Below are 16,679 nucleotides of genomic sequence, written 5' to 3'. Positions count from 1 at the left end.
TGAGATAATCATATGATTTTTGTTAGTATGGTTACTGATATGGTTGATTATGCCAATAGTTTTCCTAAAATTGAACAAGCCGTGCATTCTTGGCATAAATCCTACTTGGTCATAGTGTATTATCCTGGGGATGACTTTCCGTAATCTCATTGCTAATATTTTATTTAAGATTTTGTATCAATATTCATTAGGAAAATTGGTCTATAATTTTCTTTCTCTGTTTTCACCCTATCTTGCTTAGCTATCAGCATCTATCTGTGTCATAAAAGGAATTTGGTAGAACTTCTTCTTTCCCTGTTTTTTCAAATAATTCATGTAGTATTGGAATTAATTGTTCTTTGAATGTTTGGTAGAATTCACATGTAAATCCATGTGGTCTTGGAGATTTTTTGTTAGGGAGTTGATTAATAGCTTGTTCTATTTGTTTTTCCAAAATGGGACTTTTAAAATAATTTATTTTCTCTTCTGATAACCTGGGCAATCTATGTTTTTTGTAAATATTCCTCCATTGCATTTAGATTATCAAATTTGTTGGCATATAGTTAGGCAAAGTAACTCCTAATTATTGTTCTAATTTCCTATTCATCGGTGGAAAGGTCTCCCTTTTCATTTTTGAGACTAACAATTGTATTTTCTTCTTTCCTTTTTCTAATAAAATTAACTAAAGGTTTATTTATTTTGTTGGTTTTTTTCATAAAACTGACTCAGTTTGATTTATTAATTCAATAATTTTCTTATTTCCAATTTTATTAATCTCCCCTTTTGTTTTCAGAATTTCAAATTTTGTATTTATTTGAGGGTTTTTAATTTGTCCTTTTTCTAGCTTTTTTAGTTGTAATATCAATCCATTGATCTTTTCTTTCTCTGTTTTATGCAAGTAAGCATCTAGAGCAGGAGTCCTCAAACTTTTTAAATAGGGGGCCAGTTCACTGTCCCTCAGACTATTGGAGGGCAGGACTATAGTAAAAACAAAGACTTTGTTTTGTGGGCCTTTAAATAAAGAAACTTCATAGCCCTGGGTGAGGGCGATAAATGTCCTCAGCTGCTGCATCCATAGTTTGAGGACCCCTGATCTAGAGAAAAAAAAATTTCCCCTTATTACTGCTTTGGCTGCATCCTACAAATTTTGGTATGTTGTCATATTATTGTCATTCTCTTGGATGAAATTATTGATTGTGTCTATGATTTGCTATTTCATCCATTCATTCTGTAGTATTATATTACTTAATTTCCAATTAACTCTGAATGGTGGAGAATCTATGGGGAGGAATCTATAGAAATCCACAGCAGTGTTGGTTACTCTGCTTTTACTGCAAGCCAGTAGATCAGCAGAGAACTTAGAAAACATCCAACATAAACACAAAGGTTAAGAGTGAGCCCCGAAACACCAGAATATCACAGGACCTGGCTATTCACACCCAGCACTGGGAGTAAGTCAGACTGACCCAGTGCAGCCATGGCCACTCAAAGAGGAAACTGATGCTAGTAGAGGAAGCTTGGAAAATCTCCCCTGCCCTAAAATCAGAACTTAGCATTTTTTTTAAATAAGTAAAAAAGTAAAGAGAACTCTGACAATAGACAGCTTCTGTAGTGAAAGAGAAGAACAAATATCAAACCTTAAGGATAATAAAAGCAGGCTGTCTCCAGATGAAGTCCCAAAAGGTGATATAACCTGATCCCCATTACACAAGGTTCTCCTAAAAGAAAATTTAAAAGATCTTACAAGAGAGCTAGAAGAAAAACGGGGAAAGGAAATGAAAACTTTGCAAGAGGGTTTGGAAAAAACATATAACTCATTAAAAGAAAGATTTGATAAAATGAAAAAAGAAGACAACTCCCAGAAAAATAGAATGTATGAAACAGAAAAAGAAAGTAACTCTTTAAAAACAGAATTTGTAAAATAGAAAAAGAAAATGAAGAAATGAAACATTCCTAAAAAAAGAAGATGGGCCTGGTAACTTATAAGAATTTTCACATTATTAGGGTAGTTAGAAAAAAGATATATAAACAGAGGGCACAGGTGTGAGTTGGGTATGAAAGGATCATATCAAAAATATAATTAAAGAGTGAAAGAATAATGTACTGGGAGACAAAGAAAGGGAGAGAGAGATGGCATCAATTATCTTCCATAAAAAGGCAAGAAAGAGTTTTCACATTGGAGAGGAAGAGAAAGAACTAGAGAGACCTTGCCATCAGCACACTTGTATCACAGAGGAAACAAAATAGACACTCAATTGAATATAGAAATTATATTACCATATAAGAAAGTAGAAGGGGAAAGGGATAAAAGAAGGAAGGATGATGGAAAGGAGGACATATTGAAGAAGGAAGTAGTCAGAAGCAAAATACTTTGGAGGAGGAACAGGATAAAAAGAGAGAGAATAGAATAAATGGAGGGGGAATACAATTAGCAAAAGTAATTGTGAAAAGAATTTTGATTACTCTGATAAAGGCCTTATTTCTCAAACATGTAAGGAACTGAGTCAAAGTTATAAAAATAAGAACCATTATACAATTGATAAATGATCAACAGTTATGAAAAAATTTCAGATTAAGCAATCAAAGCTATTTATAGCCATATGAACAAATTTCTAACTCACTATTGATTGGAGAAATGCACATTAAAACAATTCTGAGGTATTCCTTTATATCTACTGGATTGGCTAATAGGCTAGAAAAGGGAAATGGCAAATCAGACTTTAATTCACTTTTGGTAGAATTATGAATTGATTCAACTCTTCTGTACAACAATTTGAAACTAACTAAAGGACTATAAAAGCATGCAAAACCTTTGACCTTGCAATACTACTACAAGGCATATATCCCAAAAGAGATTTTTTTTAAAAGGAAAAAGGATTTATGTGTATGAAAATATTTATAGCTACCCTTTTATTGAGACAAAGAATCAGAAATTCAGGTTATCCCTATCAATTGGAGAATGGCTGTACAACTTGTGGTCCATGATTATGATTAGATATTATTGTGCTATAAGAAACAAAAAGCAGAATTCTCTCAAAAAAACTGAGCTCATGCAAAGTAAAACATACTGTGTACATAGTAACACCAATACTGTAACATCATCAGTTGTTAATTGTTATTCTCAGAAATCCTATGAACCAAGGCAACTTTGGAGGAGTTATAATGAAAAATACTGCCCATACCTAGAGAAGAAGAGACTGTGTCAAATCAAAGCATACTTCTTTATTGTTTTTGAAGTTGTTTTTGGAAAGTCACAACATGACTTTATGGAAATGCCTTCTTGACTTTACATGTGCCTTCATATTGAGAGACAGGATTGAAGAAAGAGAAATAAAGAGAAACTGGAACTCAAAGTTTTTAAAATAAATGTTAAAAATGGTTTTACATGTAACTGGGAAAAAATAAAATACTAAATAATGGAGGGAAAGAACTTTTTTGTATTACCCATACACGTTCCAGGTTCTAATTTAAAATGAGAAAAAGCATCAGGGCACAAGAACATGAAATTTCAAGATAATGGACATTCTGGTAAGAAAAAATGCTTATATTCATTCACAGACAAGAGCATAGGATAAAAGAACTGTGACAACATCTCTTCTTCAGTCATACTCTTTTGGAAGAACTAAGAAACTTTCAAATCTATAGGAACAGCTCTGAAAACAGCAGAATGAAAATTTTGAAACTTGGAACAGTGTCCACTTCTCCCCAAGAATAGATCCCAACTTTATAGATTAGAAAAATGAAGAATGAAACAAAATGACCATAGGATGTTAATATACTAATGGTGAAGTCAAAAACACAAACTCAGGGATGCCCATCAGTTAGGGCTTTAAAAAGTTATGATATATATGTATATATGATATGGAATATTATTCTATAAGAAACAATCAGCAGGATGGTTTCAGAAAGACCTAGAGAGACTTACATGAACTGTTGCTAAGTAAGTGATTAGAACCAAGAGAATGTTGTACATAGCAACAAGGTTATGTGAAAATCAATTCTGATGAACATGGCTGTTTTCGATAATGATGTGATTCAGGCAAATTCCAATGGACTTGTTGTGGAGAGAGTCATCTGCATCCAGAGAGAGGACTGTCAGGCCTGAAAGTTAATTACTATATAGATTTTTGCTTTTTTATTGATGCTTGCTAGCTTTTTGTTTTTGTTTTTTCTCATTTTTTTTCCTTTTTCACTTGATTTTTCTTGTGCAGCATGATAAACGTAGAAATATATAAAGAAGAATTGGACATGTTTAACATATATTGGATTGCTAATTGTTTGGAAGAGGGGGGAAAGGGAAAGGGAGGGGAAAGAGAAAAATTTGGAACACAAGATTTTGCAAAGGTAAATGTTGAAAACTATTTTTGCATATATATTTGATAATAAAATATTATTATTTAAATTTTAAAAACACAGAAGAAGACAATAAAATCAAAACAGCTACATCAAAAGCCTTAAATAAAAATGTGATTTGGTCTCAGGCTCAAAATTTTTTTTCTGAAAGACCTCAAAAATATTTTAAAAATAAAATTAAAAAGATAGAAGAAAAACTGGAAAAAGAAATGACAGTGATTAAGAAAATCATAAAAAGAATCAGCTTGGTAAAGGAGGTATAAAATACTTAAGAAAATAATATTTTAAAGAACATAATAATATGCAATGTAGTTTTTAAAAAGTTGTAAAAATCCATTCATCCTTAAAAAGCAGAATTGATCAAAAGAAAAACAAGTACATAAGATTTCACTGATGAAAGCTATTCCTTAAAAAGTAGAATTGATCAAATGGAAAAGGAGGTTCAAAATTTCACTGAAGAAAATAATTCTTTAAAAATTAGAATTGAGCAAGTGGGAAGTGGACACCAGAACACATAAAGACACAATAAAACAGGGGCAGCTAGATGGAGAGCCCAGGATTATTTTCATTTGTTTAACTTTGTTCTGCTTATTTTTCCTCCATGACCAAGATGATTATGTAAATTTTGTCAAATAAAATGGTAACAAATACATAGCAGCAACAATTTCTTTATGAAAACCCATTTTGCTGACAAATAAGGAGTGAAGGGGAAAAGGTTTTAAGGGTTTATTGCTATAAAAATAGGAGTCAATCATCAATTCCTTTAGCCCAGAAGAGAAAAGGTGTTGATATGATATTAACATTGTTCAAAATTAGAATTGGAGTTGTATAGGGGATTTATCCTCATTGATTATCAAATAAAACAAAAAGCCTTTTTTATAAATTTCACACATTTCCTTTTAAAACAATATGTTAAAGTCTCATTGTTTTTGTTCATTTATTTCAGTTTTGTTCAATTCTTTGTGACTCCATTTGGAGTTTTCTTGGCAAAGATACTGGAAAATTGAAAATTGAAATTATTTCATATCTCCCTTTTATTTTCCCAAAATTAAAACAATTTTATCTAAGAAGGTATGATTCTTTTTTGACTGACCCTTTGAAATGAGTTGATTTATCATTTTATTAATTCAACACTGCCTATTACAGATAATCCTCTAATTATTTTAAATGATGATAAGTCTTTGAAATCAATATTCAGACACCTTGTGGTAGAGAAAAGCTAAATATTTATAAAACTGGAAAAATGAGAAGCAGTCTGAACTTATCAGAAAGAGCACTGGGATGGGACATAGGAAATCTGAGGAAAGGTCACAATTAAGTTTTGCTCCTAATTTCCTCTATAACTTCAGAGAAGTTACTTTCCTTTTCTGGGCCTCATTTATTAAATTACAAAATTGTAACAAAATAATCAACCCTTCCAGTCTAATATTCTAAAATCTAATACTTATCAACCACAATTTAAAGCAAACTCCCCAATATAGAGAGCATTCTTAAAGTTTTAGTATATTTTAAAGCTTTAATTGGCTTAAATTGGTATGTACTCGTACAAATCAAGAGAAAAATTAGGAGCTGACCACTTTAAAATTGATAGAATACCTTTAAAATTGAAAACATTTTTCTCTAAAAATATATTACATCATATAATTCTATTATGTTGTATTGTGTTGTTATGGTATGTTATGATATATCATATAATTATATTATGTTTAAACTATCTTAACCCAGTAAAATATAAGATTCTTGAAGAAACAAATGTTTTTATAGTTATCCTTGTATTATCAGTGAATATCAAGATGTTTGAAAAATAACAAAAGCATTAGGTTAATAAGTACTTATTAAATTATTCCTTAGGAATTACATTCCTAAGTTTTGCTATAAGTACATGAATCATAATTGAACTTTTTAATTCACAACTCCTCCTATTTCCACTTTAGAGTTTCCCATTTAGAGCCCTTTACAATCTAATTTTAATACCTTTCTTCATTAATTATATATTATTACATATATATACACCATGCACACACACACACATATACACACACACCCTTTCCATTATATTTACCTGTTTGATGTTTTTTATGAATTACATTTCATTTCTACCTGTAATGTTATTGGTTTGGTTTTCTGGAGGTCTTGGAGCAGCCTTCCTTTCAGTTCAGTAATCACCACAAGAGTAGCCAGGGGTTAAAGTCTAAATCCTTTCTCTCTTTCAAAGTCTTGCCTCTTTTCCTAGGGTCTGGTTAGCTTTCTTAAAGGCCTTCTGGAGTCTTGGTTTCAGTGGAGAAAATGCAAGAGGAAAGGCCTGCCACCACAGGGTGTGAGATGGGATGAATGAATCTCATCCAGTCCTTGTTGGCTGTTATAATATACTCCATTATCATAGGTGTGAATCTTGTGGAACTATATTGAGTACTAAGTACATATACTGAACCAGAGAACTATTAAGCACCATGCTAAACTATATAACCATTGTATTTATCAATTCCACTGACTTAACACTTGTAAGAATCCTTGTTTCAAGTTCATAGTTCTAGCCCATAACATCTCCCATTTTCTTTTGTTTTAGAACATAGATGGTTATGTCCTTCCTCCCTAACTTCTCAGGGAGATGAGAATCCCAAAAAGGAGGTGATCACACCTTCACTGACTGCCCAAAAAAGGGGTGAAAACACCAAAAAAGGAGGTGATCACGCCCTCCCTGAAGTCTCAGGAAGGGAGATGAAAATACCAAAGGAAATGGGGAATTAAACCAGATTAGTGGGTTTCTGAAGGGTCTCACTTAAATAGGTATACATAAATCCATCAACATGGGAGTTATTATAAGCACATAGCAATATATTACAGACTAGTAGTGATTTAACAAATAACATGAATCAACATGAGGAATTATACATGTCCATAAGTCCTAGAAATAGTCCAAAACCAATCTATTGTCCATTACTTCATGTATCACGAATCCAAAAATTCCTATAAGTTTTGAAGTCCTGCATCACTTATTATGTATTAGGGAATCCAATGATTCCTGCAGATTTTGAAGTTCTGCAACAATCTTAACAACAATTTTTCATCTCAAGGAATCCAACATCTGTTGCAGGACTTTAAAACCAGAAGGAAATTCTGCAACAATCTTAACAATAATTTTTCATCTCAAGGAATCCAACATCTGTTGCAGGACTTTAAAACCAGCAGGAATCATTGGATTCCCTAACACAGATTTGATATTAAGTTCATCTACTCTCCACTCCTTTGAATGAGGCTGCACTCAGTGAGTCATCTCAAAAGTCAAATGCTAGGAAAAAATCTTTCTTGATTCATCCAGTTACTACTTTGCCCCCTGAAATTACTTTGAATTTATTTTGCATTGATTTATCTGTGTATGTGCTGTTATCTTGCAATAGAAGTTGAGTTCTGGGAAGGTTAAGACTGTTGCATTGTTTCCTTTGTTTTCTCATTGCCTAGTATAGTACCTGACTCAGAGTCAAAGCTTATAATGTTTTTATTTGATGGTGATTTGTACAATACTTTTTTGAGGGGTTATGTTTCTCAGGTAAAGTTAAATGCATTTATATATATGATCATTGGATTTGAAATCAGAATACTGGATTTAAAATGGATACTTGATCTTACCACCTAGAGGGTCTTGGGCCAATCAATTAACCTGAGTCTTAGTTTCCTTTCTCTTGTCTCTGTCACTCTGTCTCTGTCTGTCCCTAACTGTCTCTATCTCTGTCTCTGTCTGTCTCTCTCTATGTCTGTCTCTCACTTTGTGTGTATGTGATAATTATGTACACAAATAATTATAGCAACACTTTTTTTTTTGGAGCAAAGAAGTGAAAACAACATAGAGGGTTATCAATTGGCACAAAATAATGGAATATTATTGTGCCATAAGAGACTACAAAAGGAATGTATTCACCAAAATCTGGACTTACTAAGAAAAATTCTTTTGACAAAATTATTGCAATATCATTATCTAAATACATCATAGTATTTTGTTTATAGGCTTTACTATAATTGTACAAATTAATATAGGCTCCACTCTAATTACTACATTAGGTAAACATATTCACCTACCTATTTAGAGTAATAGAAAACAAATAACTATAATCTAGTAGTTCTTTTAGAAGATATTGTTTCTACCTTAGGGCCACAATTTCTTATTAGCTTTGTACTCTTTTAATAATATAATTCTGTTACTACATGTGCAATGCCACTTTTCTAGTTATTTTTGTCAATTCAAGAGACACTTTTTTGAAACCTGATATAAGATGATTGCATAACTTTATTCCACTTAAGTATCTGATTTTCAAATTTCAATATTTTATTCCATTAGCTAGAAATAGATTCATTTTGCTACTTAGAGGCACAAAATAAATTACAGTAATTATGTTGGTCTATTTAGAATACATTTCTCCTTAGTTGAGTTCATAATTTATATTTAGCTAATCTTAATACCAGATGCTCCTTAAATACATAGTATTCTAGCTATCCTATTCAATAAAACATGAAAAGAAATCCTCTTGAGAAAATTGGTACAATATCAGGGCCTAATCACATTCAATTTAAATATGTCACTTGTAGTATCTAGTATTTTGCTGTTTATGGATCCTTCTACCCATGTGATTTTTAAAAATCTATACCATATATTCTTATTTTGTTATGTATATGATTTCTTATTACTTTTTTGTGTCAATTCAGTATTAAAAGGAACTTCCTTCTCAGACTTGCTACATTATGGGCTTGTAACTATTTTACTTAAGTATCTTCTTTTGAAATTTCAAGTATTTATAACTCCACCAAGTAAAAAAAAAAAAAAAACTCACCTAGCTGTTTAAAGATATACTAAAGGGAAAATCATACTTTTGAATTAATGTATCTAAAATGATGTCTTCTTAAATTATTTTTATAATTTGTAGTTAGTTGTCAAACTTTATAAATTTACTAATATTCATATTAGGTTCTAAATATTAAGTATTCAATAACTTAGCTGTGTTAAACAGAACATCATGAGAAATGCAATATGTAATTTAACAATAAAACTATGGTTACATGAAAAAAGGATTAATAATGTATCAAAGACCTTTTAAATTAATATCAAATCATATAAGTGATTACATCAAAAAAGAATCATGCATTTTATTTTTAATTGAAATAAATTGTAAGATTTTTGCATATTGATTTGGTTGTCACAAGTAATTTATATGTGATTATCTTCTATCATTCTTATAGTAAGTTTGTGTTTCTGTATCTGATTTTGAATTTCTTGTAATTTATCTCAGTCCAATAACAGGATAATATTTAACTCTTCTGCATCCTTTCCTATATAAATTATGGTAGGTTTTCCTTAGAAGATTTTGAGACCATCCCCAATATTGGCCTAATTCAAAAAATCATTGACATAAATTCCTCAGTAATTAAGAAAAAAGCAGTAATGTAGAAATGTCTTAATACTTAGTTGCTAGATTATAATGGGTGACTCAGACAAAGAAATTTATTTAGGTGAATTAACTCAATATGTCCTTAATGTCTATTCTTATTAAAAAAAACGCCTTGCTATAAGTACATCTCTTTTTCATAACTATTGAATAACCTATGGTCATTTCATTTAGTTTTAATATCAAGGCTAAATTATCAGAGTTTTGTTTTTCTAAAATTATCAAACTCATCATTTCTTATAGCACAGTAGTATAACATCACAATCATGTACCACAGCTTGTTCAGCTGTGGTATACTCCCAATTTGCATCCCTATAACTTCAAAAGGACAAATTTGATAGATATCCCTATAGTTTCCAGTTTTTGCCATCACAAAGAGAGCTGCCATGAATTATTATAACCTATGTTATCCCTAGATACTATCATTATTTCCATCTTATAGATGAGGAAATTAAAGGAGGAAGAAGTGCTCAGTGTGCTCTTAAACAACTAGTACATATCTGGGATAGCACTTGTACTCAGGTTTTCTTGACTCCAGGTTCAGCACTCTATTTACTATATAACCTAACTAGTTACTTTTGGTTTCCATTTTCAGGTTTTAATATTTTGTTCCTATAGCTAGAAATAGATTCATCTACCTGTTTAAATTCATACCAGGACAAAATGGTAAATCAAGTTGCCCTATTTAATGTTACTGATGTCAATGATATTTACTAGCTATCTAATTTCCTAGAAGTAATATTTTATTCCTCTTATTTAATGTCCAATATTCCAAATATTTCTAAAAATGCAATATTAAGAAGAACCTTTTAATTGCATATATTTAACCTATATCAGATTGCATGTTGTCTTGAGAAGGGGTGGGGAAAAGAAGGGAGAAAAATTTGGAGCACAAGTTTTTGCAAAGATAGATATTGAAAACTATCTTTGCATGTATTTGAAAAAAATAAAATACTATTAAAAATAGAAGAGCACTTGTATTAGACTCACTACATAAAACTACATAAAAACTGAGAATATAGCTTTATTTCATCTTATTTACAGATTCTGAGTTCACTCCATTAGTTAGAAATAGATTCATCAAATCATTTAGAGCTATACAAATTAAAGAGTATAATTAAATTGGTTTATTTGCACTGTATTTTGCTTAGATTATGTTTATGGTTTCTGGTCACATATATAGTTTTCTAATTTTCATTCCCTTCCCCCAATTCTCCAGTATTCTAACTATTTGTATCAATATTGCATCAAGTAAAACTCTCTGAAATTAACTAGTGCAATGTCATGATCTAACTGCAATTCATTCAAGTATCTAATCTGTAGGTTCTAACATAGCACTCTGTCCTCTCTTGATTGTCATCAATGCAGAGAGACAATACTGTGTAGATCTGCCTGGGTGACATCCAGTAATATGATTTGTGTTCATTAGAGACTCACCAGAGTACGTTTTGTACACTTGGTGCCTGCTGTTTGAATAATCTTTTAACTAAGTACATTTACCTGAATATTCATCGTCACTTAGAAGGCAGATTGATTTCACAGACTCAGTTAAGCATTTAATTCTTGTGACCTACAATTTCTCATATTGCTAGACTATTTTGAGTCCACACTTTATTATTTTCCTCTTTGTGCTCTAACATCATTTTACAAAATCTTCAACAAAATATTGCTAGTAGAATATATACTGAAGAGGGGGAACAAAACCAAAAATTTTTCTTCATAAGTGAGTAGGATGTATGGCAGCAATGAAAAAAAATCAGATGATCTTAGCACAACAACAGCAAGAATATGTCAGTGGTCCAAAGCAATCCTAATAGACTTTGGACAGAAAAAGGCATCTGCATCCAGGAAAAAAAAATTGAGATTGAATGTAAATCAATAAATGCTATTTCACTTCTTTTTTCTAGGCTTTTTTCTCCCTCTCCTGTGGTTTTTTTCCTTTAGTTCTGTTTTTTCTCTCTCAAAATGATTCATAAAGCAATATGTATTAAAAATAAACAAAATTTTAAAAATGCTTATTGATTGATTATATATATATATTATGTTTTAATAATTTAGCAAATCAACTATTTATTGGTAATACTCAGTGGTATAGATGATAAAATCTTATCCCTTAAAACTCTAATCCATGTTCTCTATCAATATTCCACAAAATTTCTACACACAATTCAGAGGAACTTCAGTATTTAAACTAATAAAATCATATGATCTTATCAAAACTCATGGGAAAAATCTTTTATATAATACAGCATACAGTCATGCTAAAAAAGGAAATTTAGGAAAAAGAAATTTTCCCTTAGAAAAATAAACTACCCAAAACTCAAAATCAACACGATGAATCACAAAAAAATATTGTAAAAATTCCTTTTATAGATAGCTATTTTAAGTGGTCTAATAATATTAATTCATTTTGACAGAGTTTTCAAAATTGTTAGCAATTTGAGTAAAAGAAATGACATCAGATTAGCAAAGGAAAAAAAAATTACTTTTTTGTGGAAAATGTCTTTTTTCCCCCTTATATATCTCTTAACCCCAGAGAAAAGTTGATGGAAATAATTGATTCTAATGAGATTGACTGGCATAAAATTAATACGTAAAATATTTTGCTTTATTGTGTGGTACAAATAAAACATTAACAATATCTTAAAATAAGCTCTCTATATAGCAACATACTTTAAATATCCAAACATTTAATTTTTCAGATAAATGTGTGATCTATGAAAAGATAATTTTACATAGCACTGATGGAAATAAAGGAAGATTTAGATAACTAAATGAATGTTTCAGAAAAACATAAAAATAATAGAATTTCCTAAATCGATTCATAAATTTAATGAAATACAAATATAATATTTATGGACTTTCTAATAGAATGGAATAAAATTCTAAGGAAATTTATATGGAAGAAACAAAGATGTATGAAGACCAAAGTTAAATCATCAATGAAAAAAAGCAGTTCAATGTGAATTTTTAATTTCAGATGTTGAAATGGTTTAAGTAATCAACAAAGGATCACAGTAGCCAAAAGTCAGATCAGTTTAGAATATTCCATTTCATTTAATAAAATGTCTTTTGTTAAGTGATGGAAAAACAATTACCAAAACAAAATCATTCTCATATACAAGGAGTTCACATTGTACTGGAAAATGTACATTTTCCCGAAAAATGATTAGGAAATATGGAGTAATTTGAGGAGTACTAACAACTAAAAGAATGAGATTCAAAAATGGCTTCAATAAATGAGAAGTTTGTAAGCTGAGTATTAAAGGATGATTCAATAAGCAGAAATGGGGTGGAAATATATCTTGTGGTATGACTCATGCAGATCCAATAGAGAGTGATGTAGAAGTTGAGCTGAGATAGAACCTTGAGTTTGTAGAAAAGTAATAGTTCAATTAGTTTGGCTGGAACATAAAGATCATATATGAAATGTGTGCCAATATAGTTAAAGCCATATTTTGAAGATACTTAAAATGCTTAAGGAAACCTATGGACATTAGAAAATGAGTGAAGACATTCAAAAAGAGTGCAAGACCTTTGCTTTGGGAAGATTTTTTTTTGTTTGGATGCATTTGAAAGTGCAATGAACAGAAACAAGAGAATAAATTAAGAAATTATTAAAATAATTTGGGTTATTCAGGGCCTGAACCATCATAGCACCTGTGTCAATGAAAGGAATGGGACCTTTACAAGAGATATTATGAAAGTAGAATCAATAAAACCTGAAAAAAATAATTGGATGGAAGGGGAAGAAGGAAGACAAAAGGGCAAAAATGACAAAAAGATTTTGAATCTAAGGTGAGTAGGAGAACAGTGAAGTCTGCAATAGAAATATAGAAATTTGGAGAAGAAACATAAGGAAGAGTATTAATTTACTTTGGGATATATTATGAAGGATATTGATTGACTGTTGTGAACACTATTACCTCATAAATCAGGGTGAAACATGCCTGCAGAAAGCTGAGTGGAAAAAAATATGGTTTTTAAAAGCTTTTTACTTTCAAAACCTATGCAGTTTTCAACATTCACCCTTGCAAAACCTTGTGCTCCAAATTTTTTTCTTACCCCCTTCCACCTACCCTCTCTCCTAGATGGCAAGTAATCCAATATATGTTAAACATGTACAATTCTTCGATACATATTTCCACAATTATCATGCTGCACAAGAAAAATCAGATCAAAAAGGGAAAAAAATGAAAAACAAAACAAAATGCAAGCAAACAATAACAAAAAAGTGAAAACAATATTCAGTCCCCACAGTTCTCTCTCTCAGTGCAGATGACTCTCTCATCACAAGACCATTGGAAGTGGCCTGAATCACCTCACTGTTGAAAGGAGTCATATTCATCAGAATTGATCATTGTATATTTTGTTTGATGCCATGTGCAATGTTCTCTTGGTTCTGCTCACTTTATATACCATCAATCTGTGTAAGTCTATCCAGGCCTCTCTGAAATTATCCTGCTGATTGTTTCTTATATAATAATAATATGCCATAATATTCAAATAATATGACTTAGCCATTCTCCGGTAGAGACACTACTGGATTATGTTTATGTGTGTATGTATGCACATGAGTTTTCATTGTGGTAAAAATATCAAAAACACAAAATGGGAGAAGGATTCTAAAACATTTACAAGCAATTCTTTAGAGAAAAACAGAGTGCGTACAAACTAAACTATAATTCCTAGAATAGATAAAGCAATATTTTTAATGTTCAAAATGTTTCATAAATATAATAAATGCATTTCAGAAAAAAGTGGACAAGAAATGAGACCTTTAAAAAAAGAAGTAGAAAGAGTATCAATAGCTTTATGTGAGAGGTTCAAGACTTATCCCAAGCAAGAAACTTTCTGAAAGTTAAAATATACCAATGTACCAATTAAAATGCTTAAAAGCCACTGTTTAATAAGACAAGAAAAAATTACCCCAAAGGAGGAGATCATCTGTTCCTCAGCACAGATGAACCTCATAGAAGTGATTAAAAAGGCTCTCACAAGGGAGCTAGAAGAAAAATGGGAAAAGGAGAGGGAGGCTTGGCAAAAGAGCCTGGAGAAGTCAGTTAAAGAGAGAGTGGATAAACAAGTAAAATCCTTGAAAAATAGGATTGGTGAACTGGAAAACAAAATTGGTGAAATGGAAAAAAATTCCACAGAACAAAAGAACTCAATGGGACAATTAGAAAAAGATTTTTAAAAAGTGAGTGAAGAAAATACTTCACTGAAAATCAGAATTGAACAATTGGAATTGAATGACTCGAGGAGACAAGAAAAATCAGTCAAGCAAATCCAAAAAAAAAATCAAACAATGGAAAAGAATGTGAAATACCTTCTGGGGAAGACAACAGACCTGGAAAACAGATCCAGGAGAGACAATCTGAGAATCATTGGACTTCCAGAAAAACATGATGAAAAAAAGAGCCTGGACACTATTTTCCATGAAATTATCAAAGAGAACTGCCCAGAAGTCATAGGAACAGAGGAAAAAATAAACGTTGAAAGGATTCATCGATCACCCACTGAAAGGGATCCTAAAATCAAAACACCAAAGAATATAGTGGCCAAATGCCAGAACCCTCAGATGAAGGAAAAAATATTGCAAGCGGCTAGAAAAACCCAATTCAAGTATGAAGGAGCCACAATAAGGATTACCCAGGATCTGGCAGCATCCACATTAAAAGATCGAAGGGCCTGGAATATGATATTCCAAAAGGCTAAGGAACTTAGTATGCAACCAAAAATAACTTACCCAGCAAGAATGAACATCTTTTTCCAGGGAAGAAGACGGACATTCAACAAAGTAAGCGAATTTCATCTATTTCTGATGAAAAAGCCAGAACTTAACAAAAAGTTTGAGCTACAAATATAGAACTCAAGAGAAATCTAAAAAGGTAAAGATTAATCTTGGGAACTATATTTCGACTATATAGATGTATAAAGAATACATGTATACCTTGTTCTAGAAATTGATGTGGAAAGGACATTGTACCAGAAAAAAGGGTAAAGTGGGGGTAGTACATCTCATGAAGAGGCATAGGAAACCTATTATATCTGAGAGAAAGAATGGAGGGGGATGAATATAGTGGGTATCTTACTGCCTTCAGAATTGGCTTTAAGTGAAAAATCTTAAGACATATTCAATCTATGGTGAAACTTCTTCCACCTCATTGAAAAGTGAGAAGGGAAAAGTGAAAAGGGAAGGAATAAGCTAAGCGGAAGGGAATACGGAAACTAGGAGGGAAAGGGGTAAGATAGGAGGAGGAACTCTAAGGGGGGGGATACTAAAAAGGGAGAGCTGTGAGAAGCAAGTGGTGCTCACAAGCTTAATACTGGGAAGGGGGGAAAGGGGAAAGAAGGGAGAAAAGCATAAACCAGGGTTAACAAGATGGCAAGTAATACAGAATTGGTCATTCTAACCATAAATGTGAACAGGGTAAACTCCCCCATAAAGAGGAAGCGGTTAGCAGAATGGATTAAAAGCCAGAATCCTACAATATGTTGTTTACAGGAAACACACCTGAAGCGGGGAGATACATGCAGGTTAAAGGTAAAAGGTTGGAGCAAAATCTACTATGCTTCAGGTGAAGTCAAAAAAGCAGGGGTAGCCATCCTAATCTCAGATCAAGTAAAGCAAAAATTGATCTAATTAAAAGAGATAAGGAAGGGCACTATATCTTGCTAAAGGGTAACATGGATAATGAAGCAGTATCTATATTAAACATATATGCACCAAGTGGTGTAGCATCTAAATTCTTAAAAGAGAAATTAAGAGAGCTGCAAGAAGAAATAGACAGTAAAACTATAATAGTGGGAGATCTTAACCTTGTACTCTCAGAATTAGATAAATCAAACCACAAAATAAATAAGAAAGAAGTCAAAGAGGTAAATAGAATACTAGAAAAGTTAGATATG

Source organism: Antechinus flavipes, chromosome 2, assembly GCF_016432865.1.
Source record: "Antechinus flavipes isolate AdamAnt ecotype Samford, QLD, Australia chromosome 2, AdamAnt_v2, whole genome shotgun sequence".
In the NCBI taxonomy this organism is placed as follows: domain Eukaryota; kingdom Metazoa; phylum Chordata; class Mammalia; order Dasyuromorphia; family Dasyuridae; genus Antechinus; species Antechinus flavipes.
Note: the sequence above shows the minus strand (reverse complement) of the source record.